We start from the raw sequence: 22,284 nt of genomic DNA on the forward strand, positions 1-22,284 counted from the left end.
GTCTGGGTACGCTCCGCGCCTCCCTGAATTTCTGGGAGCCGGGCCTACCCCTGCCCAACTAAAGGAGTTCTCTGAGGCCATGCGCCTCATATTTGGGCAGACCCACCCAGCCTCGGCGCCTTCCGGCCCAGGTGAGTCGGTGAGGGCCCCCTCGGGTTCAAAGTCAGCAACTTCGGTCCCGACTCCGGAGGGCACTTCAGGGTCCGCTTCCGGATCCGTACCGATGCCGGTGGTGCCAATGCGACCTTTCCCGATGTCAGCGTCAGACATCCACACTCCCGGCGCTGATTGGACCCACAATCGACGTCGACTCTATACTCATTCCCGACGACCCAGAGCTGGAACAATGCTCTGCTGTCCCCAGGGTTGATCCTGAACCCTATTACTATGGGAATGAATACGGGGATAGTGTAGAGGGGTCGCTGGACCCTTTAGAAGACCAGCTTGAACCTGAACTGGACTGGGTACAGGATTTGGGTGATACCAGTGGGTTGGACACCTACCCTGACAGTGGGTCCCTGCGCCAGAAGTAGGTCGTGGTTGCTATTCCCATTACTTTCTGGTGCCCAAAAAGGACATGGATCTTCGCCCTATCCCAGATCTCCGGTCCCTCAATCTCTTCCTTAAGAAGGAGAAGTTCAAGATGTTAACCCTGGCTCAGGTCCTTATTGCCCTGGAGACTGGATGGTTGCATTGGACTTGCAGGGCGCCTATTTCCATATTCCCGTCCTGCCGGCTCACAGACGTTACCTACGATTCGTGGTAAGTCACAAGCACTTTCAGTTCACCATGCTCCCCTTTGGCCTTCCCAGTGCCCCTCAGGTGCTCACGAAAGTGATTGTAGTGGTTGCAGCTCATCTGCGCAAGTTAGGGGTCCCAGTCTTCCCCTACCTCGATGACTGGATGTTGAAGGCAGACACGCCCCGGAAAGTCGTCTCCCATCTCCAGACTATGGCGAACCTCCTGCATTCACTGGGGTTCACTATCAACATGTCAAAGTCACACCTGACTCCCTCTCAGATGCTCCCTTTCATCCGAGCTGTTCTGGACACAGTACAGTTTTGGGCTTATCCTCCCAAAAAGCAAGTACAGGATATCCGGGCTATGATACAGATGTTTCAGCCTCTATCCTGGATTTCGGGGAGTGACTCTGAGTCTGCTGGGCCTCATGGGCTCCTGCATCCTGCTGGTCCAACATGCCAGATGGCATATGCGGACTCTGCAGTGAGACCTGAAGTTCCAGTGGGCACAGCATCAGAGGAATCTCTCTGACATGGTTCACATCTCAGAGGAAACTGCGTAAGACCTGCAGTGGTGGTTGTCGAATCAGGATTGGGTCAACGTCAGATCCCTCTCCCTTCCCTAACAAGATCTCATAGTGCTGACAGATGCATCACTCCTGGGATGGGGCGGCCACATGGGAGAGGTGGAGGTAAGAGACCTCTGGTCTCTGGTAGAGTCTGTGCTCCACATCAACCTTTTGGAGCTCCGGGCGATCCGACTTGCATTGAAAGCATTCCTTCCCTCTCTCAAAGGGAAAGTGGTGCAGGTGTTCACCGACAACACCATCGCCATGTGGTACTGCAACAAGCAGGGCGGAGTGGGATCGTGGACTCTTTGTCAAGAGGCTCTTCGCGTCTGGACATGGCTAGAATTCCAGGGCATTTCCCTGACGGTTCAAGATCTGGTGGGCTCTCTGAACGCCAGAGCAGACAAACTCAGCCATTTGTGGTGCAAGGTCTCTTTCAGCAGTGGGGAGAGCTTTCGTTATAGCTGTTCGCCTCCACAGAGAACACGCAATGTCAGCTGTTTTTTGGGTTGGACTTCCCAAGGCTGCACTCGCTTGGCGACGCTTTGCATCATGAGTGGAACTCTGGCCTCCTGTACGCCTTCCCACCGATACCACTTCTGCCCAGAGTTCTGAAAAAGATCAGGCAAGACCGGGCCCAAGTAATCTTGGTAGCTCTGTACTCGGCATGAAGAGTCTGGAATCCCGAGCTCTTAAGCATGACCACCGATCCTCCGATCAGACTGTCCCTGTGGGAGGATCGTCTGCCGCAGTGGCAGGGGATGGTTTATCTACCTGAACCTATCCAGTCTCCACCTCCTTTCGTGGAGATTGAGCGGCGACAGTTTACGGCTTTGACCCTCCACCCAAAGACTGTAATGTCATCTTGGCAGCCAGGTGTCCCTCCACCAAAATGGTATACGCCTGTGGTTGGAAGAAATTTGAGACATGGTGTATCAACAACTCTGTTGACCCCCTCTCTGCACCTCTCTCAGAGGTTCTCCTCTTTATTCTCTCTCTTGCCCAGCAGGGCACTACTCTGGACACCCTCAAAGTATATTTGTCTGTGATCTCTGCCTTCTTAAGGCTAGCAGACAAACCTTCTCTTTTCAAATCTCCCATTGTTGGGAGGTTTCTTAGAGGCCTCACTCATATGTTTCCTCCCGTCCCGTTCATCATGCCCGAGAGGGATTTAAACTTGGTCCTCACATAACTCATGTGTGCCCCTTTTAAGCCACTCCACTACTCTCCTTTACGGCTCTTAACCCTTAAAACAGCTTTCTTGATTACCATCACCTCTGCTTCCAGAGTAAGTGAGCTTCAGGCTCTTTCTTCGAAGCCACCATTCCTAGCAGTGCATCCTGACAAAGTGGTGCTTCGTACCAGGGCTTCCCTTCTTCCCAAAGTAGTAACGCCTTTTCACGTAGGCCAATCTGTCACCTTTGCTACTTTTTACCCACCCCCACATCCCTTTCGTGAGGAGGAAAGAATCCACCGTCTGGACCCAAAAAGAGCATTGGCGTTCTATCTAGATTGTACCAAAGATTTCCGGGTGGACGATCAACTCTTTGTGGGATGTGTGGGTGCGAAGAAAGCGAAGGTGGTGCAAAAGGCCAGTCTCAAGATGGGTAGTCTTCTGCATCAAGATGTGCTATGCTTTAGCGAAAAAGCAACCCCTTGAGGGTTTGTGGGCTCATTCTACCAGAGCAACTGCTGCTACCACAGCGTAAGCACGAAGAGTTCCAGTCCTGGATATCTGTCAGGCTGCAACATGGGCATCCTTACATACGTTCACCAAGCACTATTGCCTGGACAGTCAGGTCCGCAGGGACGACTATTTTGGCCATTCAGTCCTGCAGGATAGTTTGGTGTGATCATAGTTTGCAGCCCACCACCGGGGATGGTATTGCTCGGGTATCTATTTAAAGGTAAGGAATCTGCAACTAGAAATCTCTATCATATGTACAAGTTACTTAATAATATATCTGGTAGAGTCATATTCTAGTTGCAGATTTCTTACTGACCTGCCCATCCTCCCCGCACAGCAAACTGATTTCTAGGGACAGGTACTTCCCTCTAAGGGCCCTAGTTTTGGCGCACCATTCTCAGTGTTCTTCATGGCTCCGTGCTACTGGCGTGGAAAGTTGTGAAAAGAAACTGACGGCAGCACGCCGGGGTGGCGCCTATGTATGACCGCAACATCATCAAACCGACAACGACGCCCATGGTGTCGACCAACGCCACTTAACGGCACGCAGGGGTACTGCTGGAAGAGAAATTCTCCAGATCCAGGCTGACGCCTGGGGAAATTCAAAGGTAAGGAATCTGCAACTAGAATATGTCTCTACCAGATATATCGTTACTGAAGGTAAGTAACTTGTACAACTATGCCATTGATGAATACTAGTCTCATTCTTGCCAAAGCAACTCCTATGTTGACCTGATTGGACCTTTGGACCTTTGTAGGAAGTTGGTTCTGTATATACTATCTCAAAGTGAGAGATAGTGTGCATAGAGTCCGAGGGTTCCCCTTAGAGGTTGATAGTGGCAAAATTAGATAATTCCAATGCTCTATTTTGTGGTAGTGTTGTCAGGCAGTAGGCTTATCAGAGGCTACTGGTAAGCATTTGTTGTACACACACAGGCAATAAATGGGGCACACACACACAAAGTCTTAACTCCAGGCCAATAGTTATTATATAGAAAAATATATTTTCTCAATTCATTTTAGAACCACAAGATTGAAGATTTGAAGTAAATACATAAAATGCAAGGTGCTCCACACAGGTAAGTAAGGAACTTTGAATTAGAGCAGTAACATACACAGTATAGGTTAAAATGGCAATAAGCTATTTTAAAAGTGGATACAGTGCAAAAATCAACAGTTCCTGGGGGAGGGAAGTAAGGTTAATTTTCTGAGATAAGTAAAGCACTTACAAGTTCAGTTCTTTTGGCCATAGGCAGCCCACTGTTGGGGGTTCAAAGCAACCACAAAGTCACTGCACCAGCAACACAGGACAGGTCAGGTGCAGAGGTCAAAGGAGGGCCCAAAACACATAGGCGCCTATGGAGAACAGGGTTGTTCTAGTTCCAGTCTGCCAACAGGTAAGTACCTGCGTCTTCAGAGAGCAGACTAGGGGGGTTTTGTAGAGCACTGGGGGGGGGGCACAAACAGGCACACAAAACACACTCTCAGCGGCACAGGGGCGGCCGGGTGCAGTGTGCAAAGTTGGTGTCGGGTTTTCTGTAGAAATCATTGGAGGGACCCAGGGGTCACCCTAACTATGCAGGCAGGGCACAGGGGGGCTTCTCGGGCCATCCACCGACTGGGCTAGGCAGAGGGTCGCCTGATGGTCACTCCTGCACTGGAGGTTGGTTCCTTTTGATCCTGGGGGCTGCGGGTGCAGTGCGTGGTCCAGGCGTTGGGTTCTTTGTTCCAGGAAATTGCGGTAAGGGGGAGCCTCTGGATCCTCTCTGCAGACGTCGATGTGGGGGTGCTGGGGGGGTCGTCTCACTTTACTCACATGTTCGCAGTCGTCTGGGAGTCCTCTCTGCAGTATTGGTTCTCTGGAGATCGAGCCGGGGGCGTCTGGTGCAGAGGATGTCTCACGCATCTGGCGGGGAGAGTGAGTTCTTTAAAAGTTGCTTCAAAGTTGCAAAAATGTTCCTGTGGGTGAACAGTGCTGCTGTTCCCGGGAGTTTCTTGGTCCTTCGGCTCAGGGTAGTCCTCTGAGGTTTCAGAGGTCGCTGGTCCCTGTCGGATGCGGCGCTGTACAGGTTTTTTGAGTCTAGAGACCGGCCAGTAAGGCTGGGGCCAAGTCAGTTGTCGTCTCTGCAGGGCTTTCAGGTAGGCAGCCCTTCACCTTTGTGTAGGTTGCAGGAATCTGATTTCCTGGGTTCTGGGTCGCCCCTAAATACTAAATTTAGGGGTGTGTTTAGGTCAGGAGGGCAGTAGCCAATGGCTACTGTCCTGGAGGGTGGCTACACCCTCTTTGTGCCTCCTCCCTGAGGGGAGGGGGGCACATCCGTAATCCTATTAGGGGAATCCTCCAATCTCAAGATGGAGGATTTCTAAAGGCAGGGGTCACCTCAGCTCAGGGTACCTCAGGGGCAGTCCCGACTGGTGGGTGACTCCTCCTTATTTTTCTCATTATCCCCTCCAGCCTTGCCGCCAAAAAGTGGGGGCAATGGCCGGAGGGGCGGGCATCTCCACTAGCTGGGATGTGTTGGGGTGCTGTAACAAAGGGCATGAGCCTTTGAGGCTCACCTCCAGGTGTTGCACTTCTGTAGGGGGAGGTGAGAAGCACCTCCACCCAGTACAGGCTTTGCTCCTGGCCACAGAGTGACAAAGGCACTCTCCCCATGTGGCCAGAAACTCGTCTGGTTGTGGCAGGCTGGCAGAAACTGGTCAGCCTAGCACTAGGAGTTGGACTGGTATTCAGGGGGCATCTCTAAGATGCCCTCTGGGTGCATTTTACGATAAATTCCACACTGGCATCAGTGTGCATTTATTGTGCTGGGACGTTTGATACCAAACTTCCCAGATTTCAGTGTAGCCATTATGGAACTGTGGAGTTCGTGTTTGACAAACTCCCAGACCATAGCCTCTTTATGGCTACCCTGCACTTACAATGTCTAAGGTTTTGCTTAGACACTGTAGGAGCATAGTGCTCATGCACATATGCCTTCACCTGTGGTATAGTGCACCCAGCCTTAGGGCTGTAAGGCCTTTAGAGAGGTGACTTCCCTATGCCACAGGCAGTGTGAGGTGGGCATGGCACTATGAGGGGAGTGCCATGTCGACTTAGTCATTTTCTCCCCACTAGCACACACAAGCTGTGAGGCAGTGTGCATGTGCTGAGTGAGGGGTCCCCAGTGTGGCATAAGACATGCTGCAGCCCTTAGAGACCTTCCCTGGCATCAGGGCCCTTGGTACCAGGGGTACCATTTACAAGGGACTTATCTGTGTGCCAGGGCTGTGCCTTTTGTAGGAATAAAGGTACAGTTTAGGGAAAGAACACTGGTGCTGGGGCCTGTTTAGCAGTGTCCCAGCACACTTTCAATCATAACTGGCATCAACAAAAGGCAAATAGTCAGGGGGTAACCATGCCAAGGAGGCATTTCCTTACAACCTTACATGCCTTCCCGTCCACCAGGAATTCTGAAAGTCCTATGTGGAATCACTGAAGATGACTGTGGCCCCAGTAGCGCCCCCCCCCCGCCCCAAATGCTGCAACAATGGCACCTGTGTGGATATGGTTGGCAGTTACAATGCTCATCTGGATAAACCAGCAAACAGTCTGAAGGAGTCTTAAAGCTGTATATTAATTTCCAAGTCACCTTATGTTTCTCGGTCAGCACAGTCTTGCTCTGTGAAATAAGCCTATTTTCATGCTCTGTAAAATTAGCGTACCTCAGTAAACTTTAACCTACCTATCTGATAGAGACTTATAGTTGCAGATTCCTTAACTTAGAATTTCACCCAGGCATCAGACTGGATCCGGAGATTTTTCTTAGAGCAATACCCTTGCGTGTCAGTAGGTGGCGTTGGTCTACTCCGCGGTTGTCGTTGGCGTAGTACATAGACGCAACCTCAGCGCAGTGACGTCAGTTCTTCTCTTTCCGCTCTGCGCGCTTATCCAGAGAGAGCTACCCTGGTCTCTTTTTGACCGATTTCTACCATTTTGTCGAGTTTTCTAGTGAATTGTAGGTGCATCGAGAATGTCTCAGAAGACTGGGTTCAGGCCATGCGAGGACTGTCACCACATGATGACGGTGACAGATCCACATCTGGTTTGTTTGTGGTGTCTCGAGGGCGACCACGACCCAAAGTCATGCTCCAAGTGCTGCATATGTCCCGGTCTCGCTCGAGAAGAAGTTATCAAGACCGTTTGCAGAGCCATCACCACGCGTCTTCTTTAAAATCTTCGGGTGCAGGTTAGAAGAAGAAGTTGAAGCGGTCTCATTGCACTTCGACTTTGCCCCGTCGCTCGGTTGATGCGACGCGTAGGAGCGTCGACCCTCAAGGCCTATGTCCTCAGAGCCTGCTTCTTGGTCTGCTCCGAGCTTCCCCGAGTTTCCAGGAGCCGGAACGACCCCCGCCCAGCTTAAGGAGTTCTATGAGGCCATGCGTCTCATCTTGGGGCAGACCGACCCCGATACTGCGCTTTCAGGCCCAAGGGGTTCGGTTGAGGGGCCTTCGGGTTCTGCGCTGGCGGCTTAGGCTCCTGCCACCGAGGTCCCCTCCGGTTCCACTTGCAGATCCGCATCGGTGCCAGTTGCACCACTGAGACTTTCCCCGGCACCGGGTCGATTGTCGATGCTCCCGACGTCAGCAGTGCTCACTATCGATGTCAACCTGATTCTTATCCCCGACGGCTCAGAGTCGGAGCGGCATCGGCCACCTCTGTCTTCGATGGGACCTATTCACCCCAGGTCAGATTTGGACCCTTTTTCCTATGGGTATGAACTTGGGGAAGGATTGGAGGGGTCCCTGGACTCTTATCAGTACCAGGATGACCCATCTTTGGACTGGGCACAGGAATTGGGCAAAGCCAGTGGACTGGAAACTTCTCCAGATGCTGGTTTCTCCTACCTTGGCTACGGCGGATGGAGCACCTTATGGTATGGTGGTCAGTAGGGCGGCCGAGGTCCTTGACCTTGAGCTACCTACTGTAGAGGTCAGGTCCAACCTCCTGACAGAGCTGCTTCAGCCAGGGCCTTCCACATCTGAGCCCCTTTTACCTTTCAATGAAGCTCTTACCGATGTCCTTTTGGGTACTTGGTCTAAACCCAACACAGGGGCTCCTGTGAATAGGACTATCGCATGCCTCCATTGGCCCGCTCTGAATGACCCTAAATTCCTCTCTCAACACCCCATGCCTGAGAGCCTTGTCATCTAGGCTTCCTCTTCCTCAGGCACATTCCCTTCCGCATCCCTCGGATAGGGAATCAAAAAGGCTGGAACAATTTTGGAAGAAGTTGTTTTCTTCCTCCAGTCTTGTGCTGCGGGCCGTGAACACCGCATGCCTTTTGGGCCGCTATAACCACTCTCTGTGGGATACGGTTGCGCAAGTCCTGCCGCAGATACTGGACGAGGCCAGTGCTAATGTCTCCAAAGCTGTCAACGAATGGAGAGATGCAGCGAAGTTCACGATCCGATGTGGGCTCGACACAACCGACTCTCTGGGCAGATCGGTTGCTCCAACAGTGGCCTTGAGACACCACACCTGGTTGCATACTTCTGGTTTTTCTGGGGATGTCCAACAGTCTCTCATGGACATGCCCTTTGATGGCTCCAATCTCTATGGAGACAAAGCGGACTCAGCCTTGGAAAGATTCGAAGATTCCCAGGCTACGGCGTGGTCCCTTGGTCTTTCCGCTGCCCCTCGCCCCCAGCAGTGGCCACGGAAAGGGCTCCCTGTCGCATCCCCCGCCGTGCCACCCATGCAATTCAGCTGCTACATGGCCGGGACGCGGAATCCCTGTGGACGTGGGACAGGGAACCAGAGGTCTGCCCAGTCCACCTCTGCCCCTGCTGCAGCCTCCAAACCCTCCTAGTCTTTCCCCTCACTCCCATCCAGTTGACAGCAGGATTTGTCATCACCTGCCCCACTGGGAATCCATCACTATGGACATGTGGGTTTTGCAGATCGTTCAAAAAGGCTGCTCCCTTCCTTTTGAATCTGCCCCACCAGCCATGCCTCCATCACTCAGCTAACTCCCGGAGGATCATTTGGTACTTCTCCACCAGGAAGTCGTGCCTCTCTTGGCCAAGGGAGCTATAGAGAAGGTCCCGGTCCCTGTGCCAGAAATAGGTTGTGGTTGTTATTCCCATTACTTTCTGGTGTCAAAAAAGGATAAGAGCTTACGTCTTATCCTAGACCTTCGGGACCTCAAATACTTCCTAAAAAAGGAGAAATTCAAAATGCTTACCCTGGCTCAGGTTCTGTCTGCCTTAGACCCAAGAGGCTGGATGGCAGCATTGCACTTGGAGGACGCTTATTTCCACATCCCCATCCTGCCTGCCACAGACGTTACCATCAGTTTACCGTGCTCCCCTTTGGCCTTACCAGAGCCCCTCGGGTGTTCAGAAAGTGATGGCGGTGGTTGCAGCTCATCTGCGCAGGTTAGGGGTCTCAGTCCTACCCCACCTCGACGACTGGCTGTTGAAGGCGGACTCGCCCCAGAAAATCATCTCCCACCTTTAATCTACAGCGAACCTCCTGCACGCGCTGAGGTTCACTATAAATGTGCCGAAGGCACACCTGACTCCCTCTTAGACGCTCCCTTTCATTGGAGCTGTTCTGGACACAGTGCAGTTACGGGCTTATCCTCCCGAAAAGCGAGCCACCCATCCTCCCCGCTTGCAAACTGATTTCTAGGGACAGGGATTCCTTCCTTCCGGTCCTTAGCTTTGGCTCACCAGTCTCAGTGTTCTTAGTGGGTCTGCGCTTTGGCATGGAAAGTAGTTAAACGAAACGGACGTCACTGCGCTGAGGTGACATCTATGTAATACTCCCAACATCATCACAGCGACTACGACGCCAACAATGCCTGCGGAGTCAACCGACGCGCAAGGGTATTGCTCGAAGAAAAGTCTCCGGATCCAGTCTGACGCCTGTGGGAAATTCAAACGTAAGGAATCTGCAACTAGAATATGTCTCTACCAGATATTTCATTACCGAAGGTAAGCAACTTGTACATAATTTGTAGTGCCGGGCTCATGGGTCTGTGTTATAGATTTATGTTAAAATGGCATAAATGTATTATTTTTATGCAGTCACTGTAAAATCATCATTTACTATGGTTTAGCAGTTAAATAATTAAATATATTATGAAACATTGTACGAATGCACCATTTTTTCCAAATGTCCTTGGCGGCGAACCACTGCCAAACTCTTGTGAAGTGGTCAGGCCAACTTGGTGTCCTCACATGCTATTCACTGTATGAGAACTGGTCTGTCTTATTTTTTGTGTTCTGATTCTCTAATCTCTGGTCTGTGTTTTCTTGGTGTCCTCTGTATGAATGTCTGTGATCTATGGATATGAATGGATATCTTGCTTCACTCTAAAGCCATAATTTATGCTACTTTCCAAATTAGTATAATTACATATATAATAAAAAATGTGTTGTAGCATGCGCCATTTTTTTCAAATTTTCTTGTGGGGAGAATGCCCCCAAATCCCATTTTTGTGGTAAGGATCTCTTACTGTGATCACTCACAATGCACCGTACAGGGGCTGGTCTGACAAAATTTGTCAGGGCTGCTTTGGGCTCACATTGTAGTCCTGTTTGTCCACTATTGCACCTCCCCTTATTTGGATCCCCTCAAACCAGCTGTCCCAGGACATTGTCTGTTACCTGCTTCCCCTGTAAATATCAGGGTTAACATATACTTCCATACAACTACACCTTGCTGCTATTGCTGCATACATGCAAAACATCCAACATTTCTCACTGTTAGGAATTTCTATCGCTAAAGTCTTTATGGAAGATCGTAAAAGGGTTTTTCCACCTAGAGTTCCACCAGCCTCTGGATCCTCAGGGTAGTTTTTGCAAGACTCATGGATCCCCCGTTTGAGCCACTGCATTTTTTTTCCCTGTTCCTTTCTTTAAAGCTAGCTTTCCTTATAGCTATCACCTCTCTAAGAAGCATAAATGAGCTCCAGCCTCTCACTTTAAGGGAACCCTTCTTTTAGATTCATGCAGATAGTCCTTAGAACTGTTGTCTCCCCTTTCCTTCTCATCCAGACCATATAGCTGAAAAAGCCTTTCACACATTAGATGTTAAAGGGCTCTAATGTAAAACATTGGCCAAGAAGCACCCCTTAAAGGACTGAGGGGCTCATTCTACCAGGACAAAGGCTGCTACCTTTCCATTTGCGTGTGGGGCGTGCCTGTTCTTGACATAGGTCTGGCTGCGATGTGGGCGTCAGTGCACATGTTCACAAAGCACTACGGCCTTGATAGCCAAGTATGATTGAAGAGTCTTTTCTCTCTTTCAGTTCTGCAGGTCTTTTCGGTTTGAGGCCACAAATCCTCCACCCTGCACCTTTGGGAGGTTCTAATTCAGTATCTATTCTAAAGGTGATGAATCTATGATTAGAATGTATGGATAGGAACAAGATACATATGTTTAGTAGTGCTCTTTTTTGGTGGATAACCTATCTAACCAGAGATTGCTCACCGCCATCCCATCTCCCGCTTCTGTAGAGTGGCCTCCTTTTTACCATCTAAAAATATCTTAAATTAGAGACCAACAATCTGGTACCTCCAGTTGTTTGTTCTCCTCATCCGAGGATCCGGGGAGGGTCTAACAAGAAAACTGACGACAATGGGTGGGCATGGCGCTTATTTGCGGCTCCACTTTGTGACTTCTTGGGCAGAAGAAGGCCAGTGCAGAGCTGCATGGTGCCATCTAGTAGTGCTCTGGAGCACTACTTTGAAAACCTCTGGATCCAGCCTGGCACCTAGTGATTGTTGTGAAAGTAATGAATCTACAGTTAGATTATCTACAATAATTTTGGTTTGTTGTGATTTTCACTTTTCCCTTGGTTTCCTTGCTCTAAAATAAAAGTCTTATTGGGGGAGATACTTGAATCTGACCAGAGGGTACTCTTTGATGGAAAGCCTCAAGATTTTTGGTATCTTTTCTTCTTAGCACCACTTTCTCTCAAAACAGTCTCTTTTTTAAAAAAAACAAAAAAGCTTTTTATAAATTTTCCGACAAAGGTGAAATCAGTGTCTCACTTTACAGGTACATTGCACAGCATTGTGAATAATAATAGAGCACATCAATATTGGAACGAAATGTAATCATTCATAAGGCAGAACCAGAGCAGTCATGGAGTCAGTGCCTCCATCCCACTCCCACACCCTCTCCCTCATCCCACTTGCCTCCCTCCTGTGTTGACCTAGTGTGCCCCTGTGAGTCCATGGTGTATCTGGACAAGGCCCTAAGTGTATGCCTATAACATCTGCCCATCCCTTCCACATCTTGTAGTGTTTCTTAGGACAACCTCTTGCCTTGTAAATGGGGTGTTCCATGCCCAGGTAAAAGTCCATGCCCTCGGCCCAAACCTCAAAAAAGGAGCCGCCACCTCCTTCCATGCCAGAAACCCCTCCCAGAAAATAGGAAAGAACATGAGAATGCCAGAACGTGTGGGATAAATTTCCCAAGGAGCTCCCGCATTGCATGCACCACTGTCAGCTATCAACCCATATGATGGAGCTGGGCACTGGTGTAGTATACATGATGGATCAGGTTCAGCTGTAAATGCTGAAACTGCAAGCCTATTACCTCCTCTCCAGGGGTCTCCTCTGCCTCCCTTTAGTCACCATCGTCAAGTTCACTGAGTTCCCCCTTTCTGGCCCTCTGTGACAATATCATTGGGATCAGGCAAATTCCTTAGCAATATCTTATAAGTCTGCAACAACTTGTGCTCCTTGATGTTTGTAAGGAGAAGCTGAGCCTCCAGTGGAGAGAACTTTGCAAATTGCAATTTCGGTCCATTAAGAAATACTAAATAGTTTTTTCAGATATACAAAGGCCAATAGGGTATCACAGATAGGGATTTCCTACTTGTGATTTCCTAAGAACATGTACAAAGAATTCCCTAAATGAAAAATGGTCATTTAGGATTTGACTCCAAGTTGATGGTAACCATGTGTAAGGTTAAAAGATGCATTAAAAATACATTTCTTAAAGTGCCATGTAGTGCGCAAATGCCCCTAGGGCATTTGTGCACATTACATGTACATCGCCTTTTGCATAAAGGGAGGACTTAAGGGTCCTAGGCACCCCTGGTTTGGAATTTCCTAATTTGTGATTTCCTATTGGGAAATCACAAACTTGGAAATGCAAAACCCATTCATACCTATCCGTAAAGGCCCTTGAGGTATGAATGGGTTTTGCATTTCCAAGTTTGTGATTTCCTAATAGGAAATCACAGATTAGGAAATTCAAAACCAGGGGTGCCTAGGACCCTTAAGTTCTCCCTTTATGCCCATAGAAACGAATGGTTTAGCTTTTCTTAAATAGCGGATTTCTAATGGTGATTCCTATTCTTCAGGAGTCACTATTAGAAAATCCCCATTTTTGTACATTCTATTTTGGGTTGCCTAAGTAGCAATTTCTTAGGATTCGCTACTTAGGAAAGGCAATGCAAGAATTTCGAACATCTGGCCCGTATTTCTCTGCTCACTTAAGGCCATTGCATTATGTACCTTCCTCTGGTTGTAGCTTGTGGCCCAATGCGGCATGAACCCAGACTGGTCTGGAAGAACCAGACTCTCAATAACTTTCCTGAGACAGCTGTCCAACATCTTGGCCCATATTTTCACTTATGTATTTAGGAGCGAGATGGGTCAAAAGTCTTCACAACACGTGCTGTCCATACCAGGCTTCAGGAGTACTACAATATCGGCCGTCCTGAGATCAGAAGGTAGTTTACCCCCCTCGAGGGACCCCTGAAACATCTACGGCAGCAGTGGGCCGCCTGGGGCCACACCAAGTGGCATTAGTCTGGTGGGAATCCATTAGGCCCGAGCGCTTTGCCATGCTGCAATTGGGCCAGGGCAGCACGCAGCTTATTACTGTTGATGTCAACTTATTAGAAGATCCGGTCATCTGGTGACAGACAAGGCAATAACAAATCAAGCACAAATTGGTGCAGATCTTCTCGCGAACTCAGCAGGTCAGCTTGATGCAATTCCTGACAATAGGTCACAAGGCCCGGGCTATTGGCTCACTCTCCACCACCCGTGACCTGTTACCTGACAGCAGGTAAGCCACCAGTGCCACTGCCACGCTGGGAGTGCAGAGCCAGTGCAGGGTTTTGCTGGCATGTCTCTCCTTTGGTAGATTCTGCTGTGAGTTGCCATCCAAGCTTCCATCTCCTCTTGCATGAGTTCCTGCTGAAGCAGAGTTTGTGTGTGGAATGAGTCCCTTGATATGGACTCCTGTCCCAAGCTTGCGCAACAATCCTCCAGATCTAAAATTCCCTCCTCTAGATACTTGACCTTCTGCTTACATTTGTCCCTGTGGCCTTTAGCATAGCTGAGGATATGGCCTCTCAATGTGGCTTTCGGAGCTTCCCACAGCACACCCAAGGAGGAAATGGAACCCCGATTATCGACAAGAAACCGCTGACTCTGATGCTGGCACATGTCCCTAAATTCATCCTGTTGAAGGTACCATTGATCCAATCTCCAACCTATCCCAATGCCTTTTGTGTCCCAGGCCTAAACCATCTCCACTGTGGAGTGGTCAGACAAGCTACTGGCAGGGTGCCTGACATCCAGCACCCTATGACATTCCCAACTATGCGTATGTAACGGAGAGAGAGAAGGACTGATGAGCCCAGGAATAGAAGGTGTTGTCCTGTTTGGTAGGGTGCTGCGCCATCCACAAGTCAACCAGATTTTAAATTGCACACAAGTCGCAAGGACCATGGGTCTGTCTCCACCCCCGAAGCGGAGGGATCCAGACTCACATCACTTCCCCTATTGAGATCTCCATGAGGATCCACGGGGCCTCTGACAGTTCTACCACCAAATCCCCTAAAATAGACAGAAAGCCTACTGTAAGCAGGGCGGGCATATGTACTTATGAAGGACAGGAGAAGGCCCTGCATGGTGGATGTAATTACCACAAAACGGTTAAGGTGTTTCTGCCATACCCTGGAAATCACCACTGGAGTATGTTTCCCAATGAAATTGGCTGTGTCTCTAGATCCCCTGTGGAAGCCAACATGGTAGACCTGGGAATACCCCCTACGAGCCAGGAAGGAACATTGCCCAGGAGGTGGGTTTCTTGGAGCAGGGCGATGTCTGCCTCTGTCCTCATAGCTGCTTCAAGGACTGCCCATCTCTTGATCTTTTCTAATAACCCATTCATGTTCCACTACACTATTTTATGGGTAGCTGGGCTCATGGGTCTGGAGCCACTGGCTTCTAATGAGATAGGGTCTAGTATATATAACACATATCAAAATGCTATGGCCACTTCCCTTGTGTATGTAACGTGCACCTCTGTTTAACACCTATGCCTAAAAAGGAAACAAAACTCCCATCTCCCCCCCCGCTCCACCGCTTCCCCCAATACTTTGTGAACTGGAGGTACCTGTCGTGATGCGACTAAGGACCTAGCCATCTGGGCTAACCTGATGTGTATCACCCCCTGTGCCGGAACCCCCCCCCTCCCGAACAAAACCCAACACAAAATGAAACATAGCTACTAGTCCTGTTAGACTACGAACCCCCTTGCTGATAGTCTTGAACTAGATCACCCACAAATTCACTCAGTCTTTGGGTTGTGAGCTGATCAACGGCTCCTGCTCCTGGCCTGCAGTATCTTCCTGTGGCCAGTCGGCAAAGTGGCCATGTCCTTCTTTGCGCCAGTAGGCACGGTCTCTACCAATTGGGCTCTCCTCTCCCTGCATCTTGACCTCTTGCAAAGAGCTTTGTGCCATTCCCTCTGTGTTCCATCCCCCACACCCCATCCCCTATCATGCCCCCTGTGCAGAGGGCTAGATAGTTTGTTGAAATGGGCACTCCTCAATCCAGTTCCAGGCTCCCTCTGGTGATGCAAAAAAAGGGATTTGCTCTAAAGAAATGATCTTTAGGCAGGCCGGGAACAAAAGCATGTAGGTAAGACTCATGGATCTTAGTTTTTGTGTGGCATCCTGAAAGGAGCGACCCTACAGTTGAACTTCCAGTCTAATCTGGAAAAATCATCACAGGGGTAGATTAGTACAAGTGATCCATCTTTTGTGCCGCTCTGAGGATAGCGACTCGGTCAGCATAATTGAGCACTCTTACAAAGAACTGTCTAGGGATGCGGCGGCTCCCACTGGTGGCTTAGCAGTCACAGCCCTGTGAGCACTTTCAGCAGTAAATTAGGCCGATACTTCCTCCTTGGGAACCTAGCTCACCAGCCAGTCCCACATAAACTTGGTAGGAGCTTCCGCCCCCTCAGAGATGCTCATGACCCTCTTGATGGATCAGCGCCAGGTCCTTTTTAGGTTCTTCATGCCTTCCAAAGTGACCTTGAGATTCGTATAGCCTATAGTATGGGCAATGTCTGAGCATTATCACCCACTCCATTGTCCACCTCAGTCTCCCCGCCTCTCCCACAGGGGCATTATGTTTGACATATTTGTCAGGCTTCCTTTGGGCAGGAGCGGATATTGGTTTATCGCATGCAGTGCTGCAACCGTGATGTCGGTGGGGCTGGCCACCCCCCTAATGTTTCTCTCTCAGGGCCTCCCTCCAAGCAACAACAGGATATGTGGTGAATCTGTGCACTCTGCCAAGAAGGCATGGAGGTCCAAAATTTGCCCTCCCTCGGGCCAAGACCTGCAGCAAGGCCTACACTGCCGTGAACCACCAGAGTCATAGATCTCAGTCGATGGAGACTGCAGGTAGCCAAGGCACAGAAACGTCCAGGACCGGGCCACCCCTCAAACCCTCCATGCAGGAAATCCAGTGAGACCCAGTCGCAGCTGCCTATTGGCCACCAAGAAGGGGAGACCCCCCCCCCCACTGCCAGCAGGAACAGGACAACGGGCTGCCCCTTGCTCTTCTACCTCCACACTGTCCTCACCAGGGGGTCCCTGAGCTCCCCTGCATGCTGGTGCACTTCCAGAACACCATCCAATGGCCAATATGTCTGTCACCACCTCCCCACTCCATCCTCTCTACACGTTAGGTCTACTATGAGGGGGGTATTGACTGACAATGCAGTCACGGCAAGCCCCCACCCCTACTAGAACTCTCCTGTGCAGCAGTCTATGAGGGGGTGGCAGGCCCACACAGAAAAAGAGCTGCCACTGGCACTCACCGGTTACTAGTCAGCCCATGTTGTCAACCACTTCGAGGTCTTTCGGTCCTGGCAACCTTTGCCTCCTTTGCAGTCGATGTGGCGAAGATATGACAGGCCTGTGCCGATGGAAAACTCCCTCCGGCGGGCACCTACTGTCCCGTTGTTTGTGGGCCTGGTCCCCGGGCACTGGCCAAGCCCCTCACCAGGACGTCTCTGCCCTGGCCTCGCCAATGTGGGAAATGTGCTGTTGCAGTGGGGGCTTTAGGTAACAGCTAAGGTTCTCCACCGATCCACCCCCAGGACCTGATCAGCCCATCGCAGCACCTCTCCCTCAATTTAATCGCGGTAGCGCACCATGCTTGTGGCGAGTGCTGCCTTGCTGTGCCAGACGACCACCGGGCGATCTGGGTGATGCCAATGAGTGCAACCGCCATTGTGCTCAGCCCGGCATAAGGTCCTGGGGTGCAGCGGTTTGACACGGATGGCCTGCAAGGGCGGTGGACCACTCTCACAGAGCGGCCACCATGTTCTGCAGTGTAGCCATGCTACTCTCAAAACAATCTTAATAGATCGAGTCTCTCACTTGGGATCTTCACAAACACAGAAAGATATGAGTCCTCCTTGTTGTCAACAATACCCTCCACTGGAATCAAGTCTGTGCAACACCAGGCCAGGAAGCAAGAATAATGGGTCTAGTATGCAGAGTGTGGCGCCTTATCTCCCTCCTGTCTCAAAATGTACCATAACTTATCCTTTCTCGTCTTTAGTGCTCCACATCCATTGAACACAAGTCTTGACACGTTCTTTGCCTCTAGTGCTCCACATCTAATGAGCACAAGTCTTGAATGCTGCTAGTGGGGAATGTGCTTTTTTACGCAGTCGATTTTTGCACTCCTGTCTCTCCGTCTGATTTGACTAATGAGATGGCCACAATGAGGAATGGCAATAGATCCACATGACACACAGGACTATAACAAGTTTTTTAATCATGCCACTAAGAATGTGTACAACCTTTATGATGATATCTGTTTTGCATTATGACTTGCCCAGTAAGGTTTAGCAGTGACTACTGTTAACGGCTGTTTGCCTGCCTTGCCTGCATTCATGTTCCTTCCTGACCAGTGTTCTCTGTTTAATTCACCATTAGGGGCGAAGTTTCTTAAAGGTTCGTTTTTTTCCTCTCATTCTGTTTGTTGTCTCTATGTTTGGTTTGAATATTTTGTTGCCACATCTTATACATTATAAAAAACAAAATGAGCAAGCAATGAAGGGTCACTCTCAAGACAAGTGCATACACTAAACAAAGGATCTTACCAGGATAAACTTTTTTGTGTATAATGTTAAGTTTTCTTACGGCACCTCCTTTCATGCTGATGCATAGTTGCCTATTTCAGCAATGCATTTTAAAGCCTGTTATCTTAGTGACAATTCCTTCTGCTGGTATGGTCAATTAGTATTAGTCCCTTTCAGTTTGCACACAATTCACAGTATTTTCTCCTCTGCCCATCTTTTTTAGTGAAAGTTGTATTTGCTTTTCATTCGGATCAGCCTATCTCTCTCCCATTTTTTCCCTCCTCCCTATCGCCTATGCTACCAAAGAGAAGTGGCTGCATAGACTAGATCCAAGGTAGATGGTATTCTGTTTCATTGAACACACTTACCGGGACAGAGGGAATGTTTTTATCTGTTTATGTGTATCTCCAGGGCCAAATGGCAAGATGGTGACCTTACACACTAGTTCACCTTGGGAGGTCCTCTATATTATGATCACTCTAGAGGGTATTTATGCCAACTCCACTAGGGCAAGGGTTGCTTTCAGTGCTGCTTCTGTGCCGCTTATCAGAGGCACTCAGTTAGCAGACATCTGCCTGGCAAATGTATGCTCATCTTCCCGTACGTTTTTTAAACAGTACTGCCTCGCCTCACAAGAAAGCAGAAACCGAAACTTTGCCACGGCTGGGCTGCATAATTGCCTTGGTTAACTGGCACTACTTAGTTATATGTCCTGAAGGGTGTTGAATAGGGAAATAGGGACTTGTTAATAAGGTAAGGAATCTGCAGGAAGATATATCTATCTGGAGAAAAAGTTATTTCCCTTTAGTAACTATATTAATCTTCCAGCAGATTTCCCCACTGCCCCCCCTCCTAAGTGAATAAGTGTCATGAATAACTAGATCCCGAAGTATACACATTTCTTATATGCTGTATTGTTGCTCTTCTCTCCGTGCCTCTCTGCAAGCTTTGATGAGGTGTGGAATATATATGACGATCTGAATCCAGCTGGCAAGTTGGTATCCAGCATACTCCGGTGTCATCGCTGCTGTATTGTACCATCTGCCAGTGGTGAAGAGGTATTGCTGGAGAAAAGAGTTTTATGAATCCAGTAGAGTGCCTGCTGAGTATTCATAAGTTGAGCAATCTGCAAAAAGATTATGTATCCATCAGCAATATTGTTACCAAAGAGAAGTCACATTTTCTTTCATGAAACAGTCATTATATCTCTCTCATTATTTTCTTGGCAAGAACAAAAATATTGTTTACAAAAGAACGATTATACCCCTTTTACTACTGGATATCCCCCGTTGGGTTCAATGGGCATTCACCCCTGCCCCAAGTGCTTGACTGTATGTGAAACTGGTATCTTCATTTTTGTTTGGGCCTAGCATCATGCAAGACTAGCTTATGCGGAGAGGTCTAGACTTGTCCTTGGTAATTCAACGTCCTGTGACCTGGAGGGCATCCTCAGCATGCCTCCCATCAAGCATAGTACTACTGTTCATGCTCTGTAAGTCACAAAAAGCAGCGGTGGCAGCATAGTGAGTTTTAGTGAATGTTTAATACTATCAGACCTTTTCTTCTGTGTCATGAGTGAGCACAGTCTGCTGACCCCTCCTGTGTAAAATTCACCATTGTATGTGAATCCCAGACCTTGCACTTACAGTGTGTGTGTGTGTGTGTGTGTGTGTGTGTGTGTGTGTGTGTGTGTGTGTGTGTGTGTGTGTGTGTGTGTGTGTGTGTGTGTGTGTGTGTTGAGAGCCTGAGTACTAGAACCAGTGGGATGTTTTGTAAATGGCTCCAGATTTAGTTTTACACCAGATAAAGGAAGGATACAGCTTTCTCAAAAGTTGAAGAGTATTGTATGAATTCCTGTGGCTGGAGGTTTGATCCCCAGACATTGGAATAAAGTGACTTACAAGTGTCAGCCTCACTGAAGATGTTCAGTGTTTCAGAGGAGGATGTTGACATTCTGCTGTGGACCCACCATCTGTTTCTTCACTGACACAGTTTTCTGTTCTGCTGAATACGACCTATGCCGGCTCTCGCTGTGCTCTGACGAGAGTCAAAGATTGCAGATGGGATGAAGTTAGATCTAAAGGTATTTAGAATGGTACTGTGGGCATCTTCTGAAGAACGTCTTTTCCATCAACTCGAGTGTGTCTTCATTCTCCGAAGGTAGACTGGAGTGCACGGTGGCCTGCAGGGCCTCCAGGGCTAAGCCAAGGAGCAGGCCTGTAAGCAGAAGGAAGTTTATTGAAGAGTCTTCTTTCAACAGGATTGAAGGCAATGGACTTCAAGCCCATGTTTAGAACTGATGAACTCATGGAGACCGGGAGCAGTGATGTTTCACGTCTGACCCTATGACTGAAAAAAAAAACGATATAACACTGGAGTAGGTTCCCATGTGTATCCACAACCAGAGGAAGAGTCACTGAGACCTCATGACTCAAAAGACTTCTTTGAAGAAGAACAACTTACAAACGTCGGAGCCCAACACTAGCTAGCAGGAGTATGCAGTTTGTGAATCCAAAGCACTATATGCAAATAACAGATGCTTATAGGGTAATAAAAATATTTTATTTTGTGAGTGGGATTGCGAGTACATGTTTGGGTGGTGTGTTTTGGCAGTTTAAAACACTTAATGTGCTTCCTATCATCCTGTTCTGAAATGTTTGTTCCATTTACTGGACTGTGAACAAAGAAACCTCACACCTAGCAAGTCAGACCACAGAGTCCCATAAATGGACAACACCCAAAGCATACTGCATAAATATTCAGACTCTGGTCTGAGATGGTAATGAAGGAATGGCATGGACTACACACCGGACCACATTGCATTTGAGACCACACTAAAGGCTGACTCTAGAACAAAATATAGTATGATGAGCAAGACCGAAAGGTTTTCAAGAACAGCTGAGAATTAAAGAACCTTTCTCAAAGAGTAACAGTACTTGGAGGCCAGTGTATTAAGAATTGCAGCACCTTTCTGCAGAAGCACAATACAACTGTCTGAAGTCACATCTGAGTCCAAGTAGTGCCAAGGCTTCCTGTTATTTTGTGTTGTTTTTATATGTAAAAATTGTTATTTTATTTAATACCTCTGACTTTATATTTTTATTGTGTTATTACTGTATCATAATCTGAGGACAAACCTACCATCATTTGTTGGACTATATTTTGACTGCTCAATCTAACTCACCTTAAAATTGAGTTGTATGAAGGTTCCAGAGAAAAGGCCTCACACACCATTGTAGGGAAATTCATTAACTGCGTCCGTCAAGGACAGTTGAGCTGAGTACTCATTTGTCACTGTCTTTTTAAAAAGTAAAACTCTCAAAATACAGTTACTTTGTTTTCAGACTTGGTGAGCATGCAGAAGTGATCTAGACAGATCTGTATGTCCATACCTTTCCTAAACGGAAATAACCGGTGTACTGAGAATTCTATTGTGTTTTGACATGCAAAGTGTTAGGAGGATGATATGTGATATCATGGGAATTTATCATTCCAAGCATCAAGGTAAGGAGTATCTTGGCTCTCAACGTGCCACCTGGTAAGGGTAAGATGCACTTTTGGGAACTAATACTCAACACATTACGGGACAACATGTAATGTGGGATTTCAGCACATAATGTGGTTCGAATACAGAGCACCAGAGGCCCTGTAAAGGGATAATGCAATATAGGACGTTTACATCTCACTACATGCAGATGTTCTACAGTGCACCATATCTAAATACTTGGCTTTCTCTAGCCCCATGATGATGAACTCCCAGCAGCTGGAGATCAAATGGTTCTTTTGAACCTGGAAATCAGTGAAGTTCTAGATCTCTTAATCTTTGTGTCTGGAAAGGCCTTGTATTATACTGTTTATTTTCTTACACCTCCGTTA

General features: G+C 48.4%; 1 protein-coding gene across 3 annotated transcripts in view; it reads left to right on the plus strand.

Moving 5' to 3' along the window:
* Positions 1-22,284, plus strand: part of RIPOR1 (RHO family interacting cell polarization regulator 1) — a 1,174,702-nt gene that overhangs the window by 252,213 nt on the left and 900,205 nt on the right. The window lies entirely within an intron of this gene.

The sequence above is a fragment of the Pleurodeles waltl genome, chromosome 12 (genome assembly GCF_031143425.1).
Source record: "Pleurodeles waltl isolate 20211129_DDA chromosome 12, aPleWal1.hap1.20221129, whole genome shotgun sequence".
NCBI classification, from domain to species: domain Eukaryota; kingdom Metazoa; phylum Chordata; class Amphibia; order Caudata; family Salamandridae; genus Pleurodeles; species Pleurodeles waltl.